Source organism: Coturnix japonica, chromosome 36 (genome assembly GCF_054131305.1).
Source record: "Coturnix japonica strain WE chromosome 36, WE-NBRP24, whole genome shotgun sequence".
NCBI classification, from domain to species: Eukaryota; Metazoa; Chordata; class Aves; order Galliformes; family Phasianidae; genus Coturnix; species Coturnix japonica.
In genome coordinates, this window is record NC_140698.1 from 420,894 (window position 1) to 430,285 (window position 9,392).

The following is a 9,392-nucleotide window of genomic DNA, read 5'->3' on the forward strand; positions in this document are numbered from 1 at the left end:
TTTTTTTCCTCCACTATTATAGATCTAATCATAAAGTCCAGCTTGTACCCAAAGCACTAGCACATCCATCAAGACGCATTATGTTCTCTAGGGCTTTTTATTTTTATTTATTTTTTTAAATAAAGACTGTATATTTGGCATTATATAAGAAATCAGTTTTGAGAGAAGATTGATGTTTTCAGCAGATTTTGGTATTTTATGATATTTACAAAGCCCAGAGAAGTGCAGAGGGAGAAAAATATGACTAACTTTTCTTGAGTACTCCAAATAGTTAAATTGAAGTGAAGCTCTTTGTTGTTCCCCAGCAAAACAAAAACAAAAGTCTCTTTTGTTTTGTGTGGTAATTATGGATTTTCATGAGCACTCCCTGGTAATCAGGTTTAATGACACCAAACCCAAATCACATTATAGTCATTTTCCAAGGCTGTGTTGGAGACATGCCACATTAACCCAAAAGAACAAAGCTTTCGACGACAAGAAGAGTAAAAAGACAAAGGGAAGCAGCAAAGAAGTAAGATTTTTCTTACCTGTGACTGTACCCTTTGCACAATGTGATGCTGCACTTGAGGAATAAGCACTGATAAAAATATTGGAGAAATAATATTGTCCTTGGATATCTTGGGAATCTAAGGGATAAACTTGTGTAAGGATTTACTCTTAATTTTATCTTCTTTACTATCATGTCTATTTGATTAAGCTAATAAAAAAACCGTGCTGCAGGTTGCATTATGTTATTTTAATATGCTCTTTTTCTTCTTGCTTGCTAAGCCTGACTTAGCTCAGTTGTCGAGTGCCAAGGGTTATGGGTTAGACTGTTCTGTGAGCTCATGAGCTGCAGAAAAAGGTTGGGGCTTGGTGGGTTGGAGGAACTTTCTATAGGAAACTAATGGGGGAATCTCATGTCTGCTGTGATGAGTAATGCTTTAGCAGATGCGCATGAAATGATGGAAATAGATCAACTGTACCACCACATTGAGCACTGAAAATAATTTTGGAAAGCCTGTCTATCCAGGCTATCCAAATAAAAACTTGATAGGAATTTCATTGCTGAGCTGAGGAGGGGATGTGGTCAAGAAGTAGGTAACTTAAAATTCATACAGGGAGCATGCTTTAACATAAATGCATGTTTTGAGTTCTGGTAAGATATGAAGTGTGCACACTGGCACACTTGTATCCATTTTTCTATTATGTCATATGCACTTATTAGTGAAAACCTCCATGTAATTTTTAATATGTGCTGAGTGAGTAAGATAACTCTCAGTGTGAATTTTCCTGCACTATAACTTTTGCTTTCTGGCTTCCACAAAGCACCGTAAGGACTTCATCTGTAATTAGTGAGTTGTTCGCATTGCTGTAAAGTGGTAACCTGCTGTAGCTATTGTCTTCTTGGCTGTACACAACTTTCAAAAATATGGTCTAGGATGTCATTATTCTTTTCTTTGTGGTTCAGAAAAGGAATCCATTTTCTTTGATAAAAGACCCATTGATCTTTGTGATCTATAAATCATTCTTTCAAAAGAAGCCCTTTGAAATATCAATTCAAGGTATTCTCACAGAATATAACTTTATAGCTTTTTCTAGTGATGGAAGATAATCCTTGCGCCTATCAAAAAGGAAAATCCATACTATTTTTCATTGAATTTTGTGACTTTAGTTGAAGCTTTCTGAAGGCCCAACATTACCATCTCTAGCCTTGTATACCATATGAAGTCAAAGCCTTTGTGTCAAAACAGCATTTCCTTACCTCCAGCAGAGCTTGAGATAATTGAATTAAAAACAGGACTGTACGAAACAGCACTCCTTGCAGCACTGCAAAGGCTTAGCACCTTTCATGAGGAACACTTGTGCTGTGTGTGATTTCTTCCTATTTCTATTTTTATTTTATTTTATTTTATTTTATTTTATTTTATTTTATTTTATTTTATTTTATTTTATTTTATTTTATTTTATTTTATTATTTTATTTTATTTTATTGTCTTTTAAGGAACTGGTTTTCCATTACTGTAAACTGCTTTTAGGAGCCCTGATAAACTCTCTCCATAGGATGCGTTTCTTAGATGCCAGCTTGAAAGTGTCTTACATCCAGTGGAAATACCTGATCTTGCATAAACCTGTCCTGGACAAATCTGCCTCTACCAAGGCTACAGGCCAGGGTCTGCTAAGACTGTCGTATTTGGTGAAACAACTGGAGGGGAGGTGGTGAGTGAGTGGTGTCATCATGCTCTCACACCAGCTGTCAGTCCTGTAGCTATCAAGTTTTTTGGCATAAGGGTGCATTCATGTTTCTCCTTATGCAATAAAGGACTGAGACTTTTCTTTGTATAATCTGAAAACCATGGCCACATCTTCAAGGAAAGCACAATGTACGATAACAATGCTGGCTCTATTGCTAGTGGAGGCTAGAGAGCGGGCCTGGGGTGGCTGCCTTTCAGTGCTATAAGTAATGAGCAGTCCTTAAGTGAACAGTTTAGAATTCCTCAGAGACGTTCAGAAACCTGCTGCACAAACCAAGGAATAAACGCAATGCAGCTCTTTTACATAAATAATCCTTTCTGCTTCTAATCTTCTGATTTATTCCCGTGGTGGCATATTGTTTGCGGTGTTTATCTCAAGGGATTGCTATTGATCTCTATTGAAGTGCTGAGGAAATGCATTTATCTGCATGAACCTGTGTCACTGTAGAGGCGCTCTGTGTCTGAGTGTACAGTTCTCCTCTTCGTGGTGATCACGCCTTATCTTTATTTCTCTTTTCCCTCCTCAGTTTATCTTTTGGGTGGCTGGCGCAGAGCAGTGGAATGCTTGATGTGGTTTGTGAAACTGATTTAGGAAGTCAGCAGTGCTTCTAGTCCAGATCTTACCTCTTCAGTCTGTGACCTGACTGTGGATATAATGTGATTTGGTTTGGTTTTTTTTTAATAACTTTCTCACAGAGACATCTATACTTCAAGCATGTTCAATGAAATTGGGGCACTCAGTAGAGGAGGGGAGAAGATGGTAGTGAGGAAATACTACCCAAACTGCATCCTTATTGAAGCTAAATAGGGTATTCCCAAAGGTTGAGAAAAGGACCAAGATCTGAAAGTAGCTGGAGTGCCATGCAGAAGGGGGAGGATTTTGTAGCAAATGTGTCCCTCTGTCTGTATTCTCCTCTGAGAATGTGAGGTCTGAAGGATTCTTCAAAGAGCAGAGCCTTCATCACAGGGTTGTCTCGTCTAAAACTGCAGAATAGAGTGAGAAACCTCTTAGGTCTGGTCCTCAAATGAGAAGATTAAAGAGAAAACCACACTTCTATTTTTGTTCATTTGTCCTTCAACATTAGAAACAAGGCAAATGTTAGATTTCTGTTATTTTTTTTTTTTTCCCTGTTATTTTTTTTTTTTAACCTGGCTTGTATTATAGGAAATGTCAAGGTAACTGACCAAAGCTTTGGTATCATTCCTATGGGTTTTCCTGCCCCTTGAAAAAGGCAACTGAGCAGTTTTTGTGAGACCTAACATCCTGAAGATCCAGATCCAGAGCAATCAGATATGTCTTTGCCCCATTGCACAGGCTGTCACAGCAGCTGGCTTCAGGGCCTTAGGCAAAAAAATCTCCTTGGTCTTCAGCAGGATGCTGTGGAAGGAGTCTGAACTCAGATGAGTTCCTTAAAATCACCTGTAGAGTTCTCCTTCACATTTCTGTAAGGAGTTCAGATGCCATTTCACTGTCTTCCTTGGGATAAGTCAGCTTTGCTGTGGAAATCAGTGAGGCAGGCCATATCCTTGCTAGTTGTTCTGCAGAACCAACCTGCTTGTTCCTGTTGGCTGGGTGAATGGGATTTTGGAAAGATGCTTAATGTCTTTGAAGTATTTTTCTGGTTAAATATTGTTAATCGTCAGAACTATTCAGTTCTTAAGGTAATTTGTGGGTTTCTTTTTTTCTTTCTTTTTTATTTTTTATTTTCTTTAAATCCATTAAAGGCATGAAGTGGAAAAAATTCTTTGGTTCAAGATTATTCAATGTAATTAGAACAGTGTCACTCATCTTAGTAAAATCCTCTATAAAAGTGTTGTTTTTTTTTTTCCCGCTCTCGTTAAAACTTAAATCCATGATACATAGGAAAAGATACAAGTTATTGTTCATTTACTCTGTACCTCGCCATATAATATATTCCTAGAAATAGGAGGCTCTTGGTTTTAGTTTTATAAGTTGAATGCAGCTACTGCTACTATAGGTTGCTGCATGTATGGGAGGCCTGGAAGTGCTTTCTGCTGGTATCAGATTAACTACCTCTGTAATGTATGAAATCCTCATGTAAAGGATGGCTGTGCAAGAAGTGTGGCTGGGATGTGAAATATGGATTCACTGGACACCATTAGGCAGGGCAAGCTGCAACGTTATTATCTGCTTGTAGATTGTCTTTAATACCGGAATACATGTTGAGCATCCTTCTGGCCATCAACCAGATGCTGATTGTGACTTGTTGATTTCTCGATTCCAGCTTCAGCCATGACATTCCAGGCTATGAGGAATAAGTTACTCTTACTACCAGTACTCGGGATGATAAAGAAACTGTTATTGTTTTTCTTCTTCTCTGCTTTTGTCTTTAATTTGATTGCATAAAACCTTATTTTTCATTTTCTATTTTGTTCCTGTAGATCTCATGGTTCAGTGGAAAAGAAATCATGGGATGCTGCTTCCTTCTGCAAGCTCATCACTTTAAATTTTGATCATTCGAGTTAGTATTATTTCAAGGACTGTTCATTAATTAGGATTTGGATTGCCAAATGTGACATTGTGCCTTGTGTAATCATGTATCAACATATCAATGACTGTGCTGTTCAGCAAACTCTAATAGCCATTTTGGGCAGATAAAAATTACAATAGAAATTAAAAGCAGATTTAAGTAGTTTTATGCTTATGCTTTATGCTTATGGCTGCATATATCTAAATTTTCCAAGTGTTTCATTTGATTATTCTGGACTCATCTATTATTATTGAAAGATTTTTTCCCCCCTTTTCTATGCTTCTCATGACTTTTTTTTTTTTTTTTTTAAGTATCACAATTTGTTCCTCTCTCTGTGTGATGAAGAGACCTCCTCCTAGTTTTCTTCACAAAAGTTTGGCTTGCTCTCCACTTGAATCCTAGGAATGAATTTCATTTGTACCCTGAAGATCCATAATCATTCTTTGTCTACATAGCTCACACCCTGTCAGAGGCTGCTGTTTCTTACAAATTGCTGAATACCTGCAGTGTTTTGCCTTCTTTCTGTTTGTAATGATTGTGTAACAGCTTCCACCATTCCCTAAGTGCTATTACTGTAGTCTGTTCTCAGTTTGCTGTGCTCAGTCTTGCCCTTCAGCAAGCCTTTGATATTTCCAGTTGTCCCATGTGAAGTCTCCAACAGGTTTGATTTTACCTACCAAATACCCATTTTCCTTGGCTTTGTGAGTTACCACTCATCTGACAGTCTCTTAGATGGAACTCTATCCCTGTTCCTTAGTGAGGTTGGATTGCCAAAGAAGTTTAAAATGAAACTATTACTTGGAGACATTTCTCCCGCTGTGCCATAAACTGAGGTTTCCCGTGAGCCCATGAGAGGTTATTAACAGAGGGCAGTCATGGAAAAGTCTGTTTCGCAGGACACAAATAAGTTCTATGAAATATAGTCCAGTACATTATTATTACTGTGGAGCAAAGGAATCAGGTTTTATTTGTATGATCTGGAAGCTTTGGTTTTTGGCTGGATAGAATGACTGGAAGATACTGGGAGAAGCTAAATACCAGTAATAAACACTCTTCTTTAGTGCTTCGAGCTTGTATTATATTTTTCTGTATGTTTGTCGGTTTGATATGATTGTCATAACTCAAATCCATTTGTTCTTAGGTGTTTAGGAACTGCTGTGAGCAGCTACAAGTATCATCCATTTATTTGCTCTCCTACAGGAAGATGTGTAAGAATACGAAGTTGCCTGAAAGGGACCTTTCCTGAAGTACTGATTTTGGTTCTCACTCTACAATGTGACAAAGCCACCTTCCTAAGACCTTCATCTACAGGTAATATAACATCAGCTGAGTCCATGGTGCTGCTGTTAGATGCAGCCAAATTGAAAATGTATCGTAACTAACAATGCACATTGTACATCAGCATACTGAATACATGCATATGACACAGTCTGTAGCTTGGGATCTCTGGATTCCACAGGTTGGAGTATTGGGCACCATCACAGGTTGTTTACTCACCTGTATGTAATGTATGCTCACTATTTAGCAAATATGATAAATCTGGTATCAAGTTCAATGATATGGTTGGTTGAGGGAATCAGGCTCAAAGAAGAAGAAATGGTATCAAAACCAGCTGTATTCTGAAGTGCTTTTGGGGTCCTACAGTTGATAGTTTCTGAAGTGCCCAAGCAGCAGGTTGTTTTTGTTTACTTTAAAGCTTGTTGCCTTCTGATTGTTTTCTTTCTCTGGTCACTTTTTCTTAAAGGGAAATAATCTGAGTACCAGGTTTACCCACTGTATTTGTTTGTGCGTAGCTTCTTTGCCTTGTTCATGTTTTTGCTTGAGGGGAATGTTGTCTTTGGACTGACTAGGTACTTAGATATTTCTCCTATGTTAGACGAAATATTGTATCCTTTACAGGGTGGGGAGTGCTACCATTTAAGACGATGGAATCAGTCTGTTCCAAAACTGTTTTATATGCATTAGGATCAAGTTAAAGAAGTTTTTTTTTCTGTTGCTATGACCAAACTGTTTCAGTAGCTTTGGACCATTTGCATCCTCATCTTTGTATACTGTCATTCTGAAGTCAGTGTTTCTACTGCAACACTGGAGCTTTTACAGATTTTGTATTGAGAAACTCTTCCTCAGTCTGGGAACGTATTTCTTGTACAGTCCAAATTATATTCACAAATAACTTGCCTTTGTGCGAGCCCCTACCACCTCCGTGCCTCAGCATGCACCGTACTTTTACAGGATGAATACATTAAAATGCTTAGGCATTCACGGCTGACATTTGTTCTGTTTAATTGAAATAATTTCATCACCTTCTAAACTAAGCTTTTATGACACATCAAAACTTTGGAACATTCTCTTTTCAATTATTTATAAGCCTTACAATATATTTCTAAATTTCTAGTTTAGTTGTCTCAAATCATGTTTTTATGTTTTCTCATAACAGCCTGCTCTTCATCTTAAGAATGCTGTCTAACCTCTAGCTTTCTAGAAAATGTGTCTCCTATGAGCTGTAGGATGAATACACAACACAATCCACTCCATTAAAATGCTCACACCATAACAATGCTAAGCTTTTGATGCAGGAGTGCTTTCAAGAAACCCGTGTTTCTTTGTGCTATAACATGTCCATTGCTGAAAGTGGTCTAGTACCTAGAGCTGCCTAAATGAAGATTGTGTTGTAGCTCGACTATATTACAATGACAGTAAATGAAGGACATATTTTGTATTCACTTACCGTGTTTTTTTTTCCAATTTACTGAAATCATGGAAGTATTTATGGTTAGGTTACCTTAACTGAATGGTATATAAGCCCACTATATGGTGGTACATCTATTCTAAGAGTCTAATTGAATAAAGTAGGAAAACAGGGTAAGAGTTTATTGACAGAAGAGTGGTTCTGTGTTCACAGACTTCTGCACCATCTTGTCTTATTAACTGAAATGTTGTTTCCCTAGCATATAGCTGTTCTATGGTTGTCTTAATCATTTTGCTCTGTAGCCTCTAACAGCACCCTCAATGTGCTATTAGCAGCAGGGTTGTTCTGTAAATGAATAAGACAAAATATCTGTTTTTTTTCCTTTTTCCGGTGAAATTTCTCTGCCTACACAAGTTCTGTGTCCCTGGGAGCTGCAAGGAGTCAATCTTTGGTTCAGGTTGGGAGGAGTTTTATTTCTTTTTTTTTCTTCCTCCTTTTTAAATGTAGTTCAGCCAGCCACTTGGAAGGTGAAGATGAGATAGCACTGAGGTTGTCTGCAGACTCAAGTCACGAGGACTTGTAGGCTTCTCTCTCTGCTCACAATATAGTGTTGCAGCGGGCACTTCTTGGGATCCATGATGAAGGTGTATATTTGATTCTAGTTTCAGTGCTTTTCTCTTGGTTTCTGAAGCTGTGTTCTTGCTAAGCAGGAAGGTGTTTTTGTAGTGTTAGAATTAGCAATCAGTGTTGGAACTAATACCTTTGCTGTGAGCTGGGCAAGAGCGCTTCAGAAATAGCGCGTGGTTGTCATTAAATGCAGTGAAATGCGGCAGTGTCTTCTAAAAAAATTAACTTCCAGGATTTCCTGTGGAGCTGACTATTTTCTTGATCTTCATGTAAGTGCTCAGAATTAGTGCTCATAAAAAGATTTTAGTACTAATCCTCCTGTAGGTTCCTTTGAAATACAGTGTTAACTTTTTTTTTCTTTACTCCCGTAAAAGTTCTTAATGTGCCTCCTACGCTTCTTTCAGTGAACACACAGCCTCTGATTTATTAATGCACAACGTGTCCCAGAAATCAATTTAACTGATTCCCATCCATCATTCAGCACCATTTCTTCTATTATGTTGCAGAGCGGGTGTCTTTGAAGCCCTATTTTGTATACACTGGGTGATAGTTCCGTCTAACTTTTCTGAAAAAGAGATAGAACTCACCAGTTTTATTATTTATGATTGAAGGGTGCATTAGTAAGAGCAGAGCCAGAAACCTACTTTCCATAAAAATGTTGAATACTGTTTTTCAGAAGCTGCCTTTCATTTACGCTTCTTAAGTTTTAGGAAATAAATTTAATGATCAAGAAAGGACTGACAACACCAGTTCAAACAATGTTTAAGGCCAGGTCTGTGTACAAAAGCAAGGTCTGCAATCATACATTGTGCATTACGAATTAATCTAAACCGGAAATGTTATTTCTTGAAGGCCTGGAGCAAAGACGATATTTATTCCAGGCAAGTACCTTCTGTTCTGCCATGTTGTGTCTGTCCATTGCTCTTAGCTGCCTGTCATCTCTGCTGAATGCAAAATACATTGATTGTCACTTCTGCCCTCTGACATTATTGAAGCCTAAATAGAAGGATGTAGAGCTAGTATTTGTTATGCTACATCAGCCATAACATACTTCCTGTACCAAAACAGTCTCGTAGTCTCTGATGTTCAAAAGTAAGCAATGTCAGGGAAACAAAGACAAGCCCATCACTTGGGGACTTGTTTTATTAGCCTCCTCTAGCTAAATACTCCCTGACCTACATCTGGAGCTTGTCTGCAATTAGGAAATAACTATGTCTGCTGTGTTGAGCAAATCAGGAGAGAAGCTCTCAAAACAAGTGAGCAGTGGGTTATGCCTAAGCTGGGGATATTTAAGGCAGAATCCTGAAGTTCACATTCAAGCACGGAAAGTGAGTGGCGTGGTAACTTTCT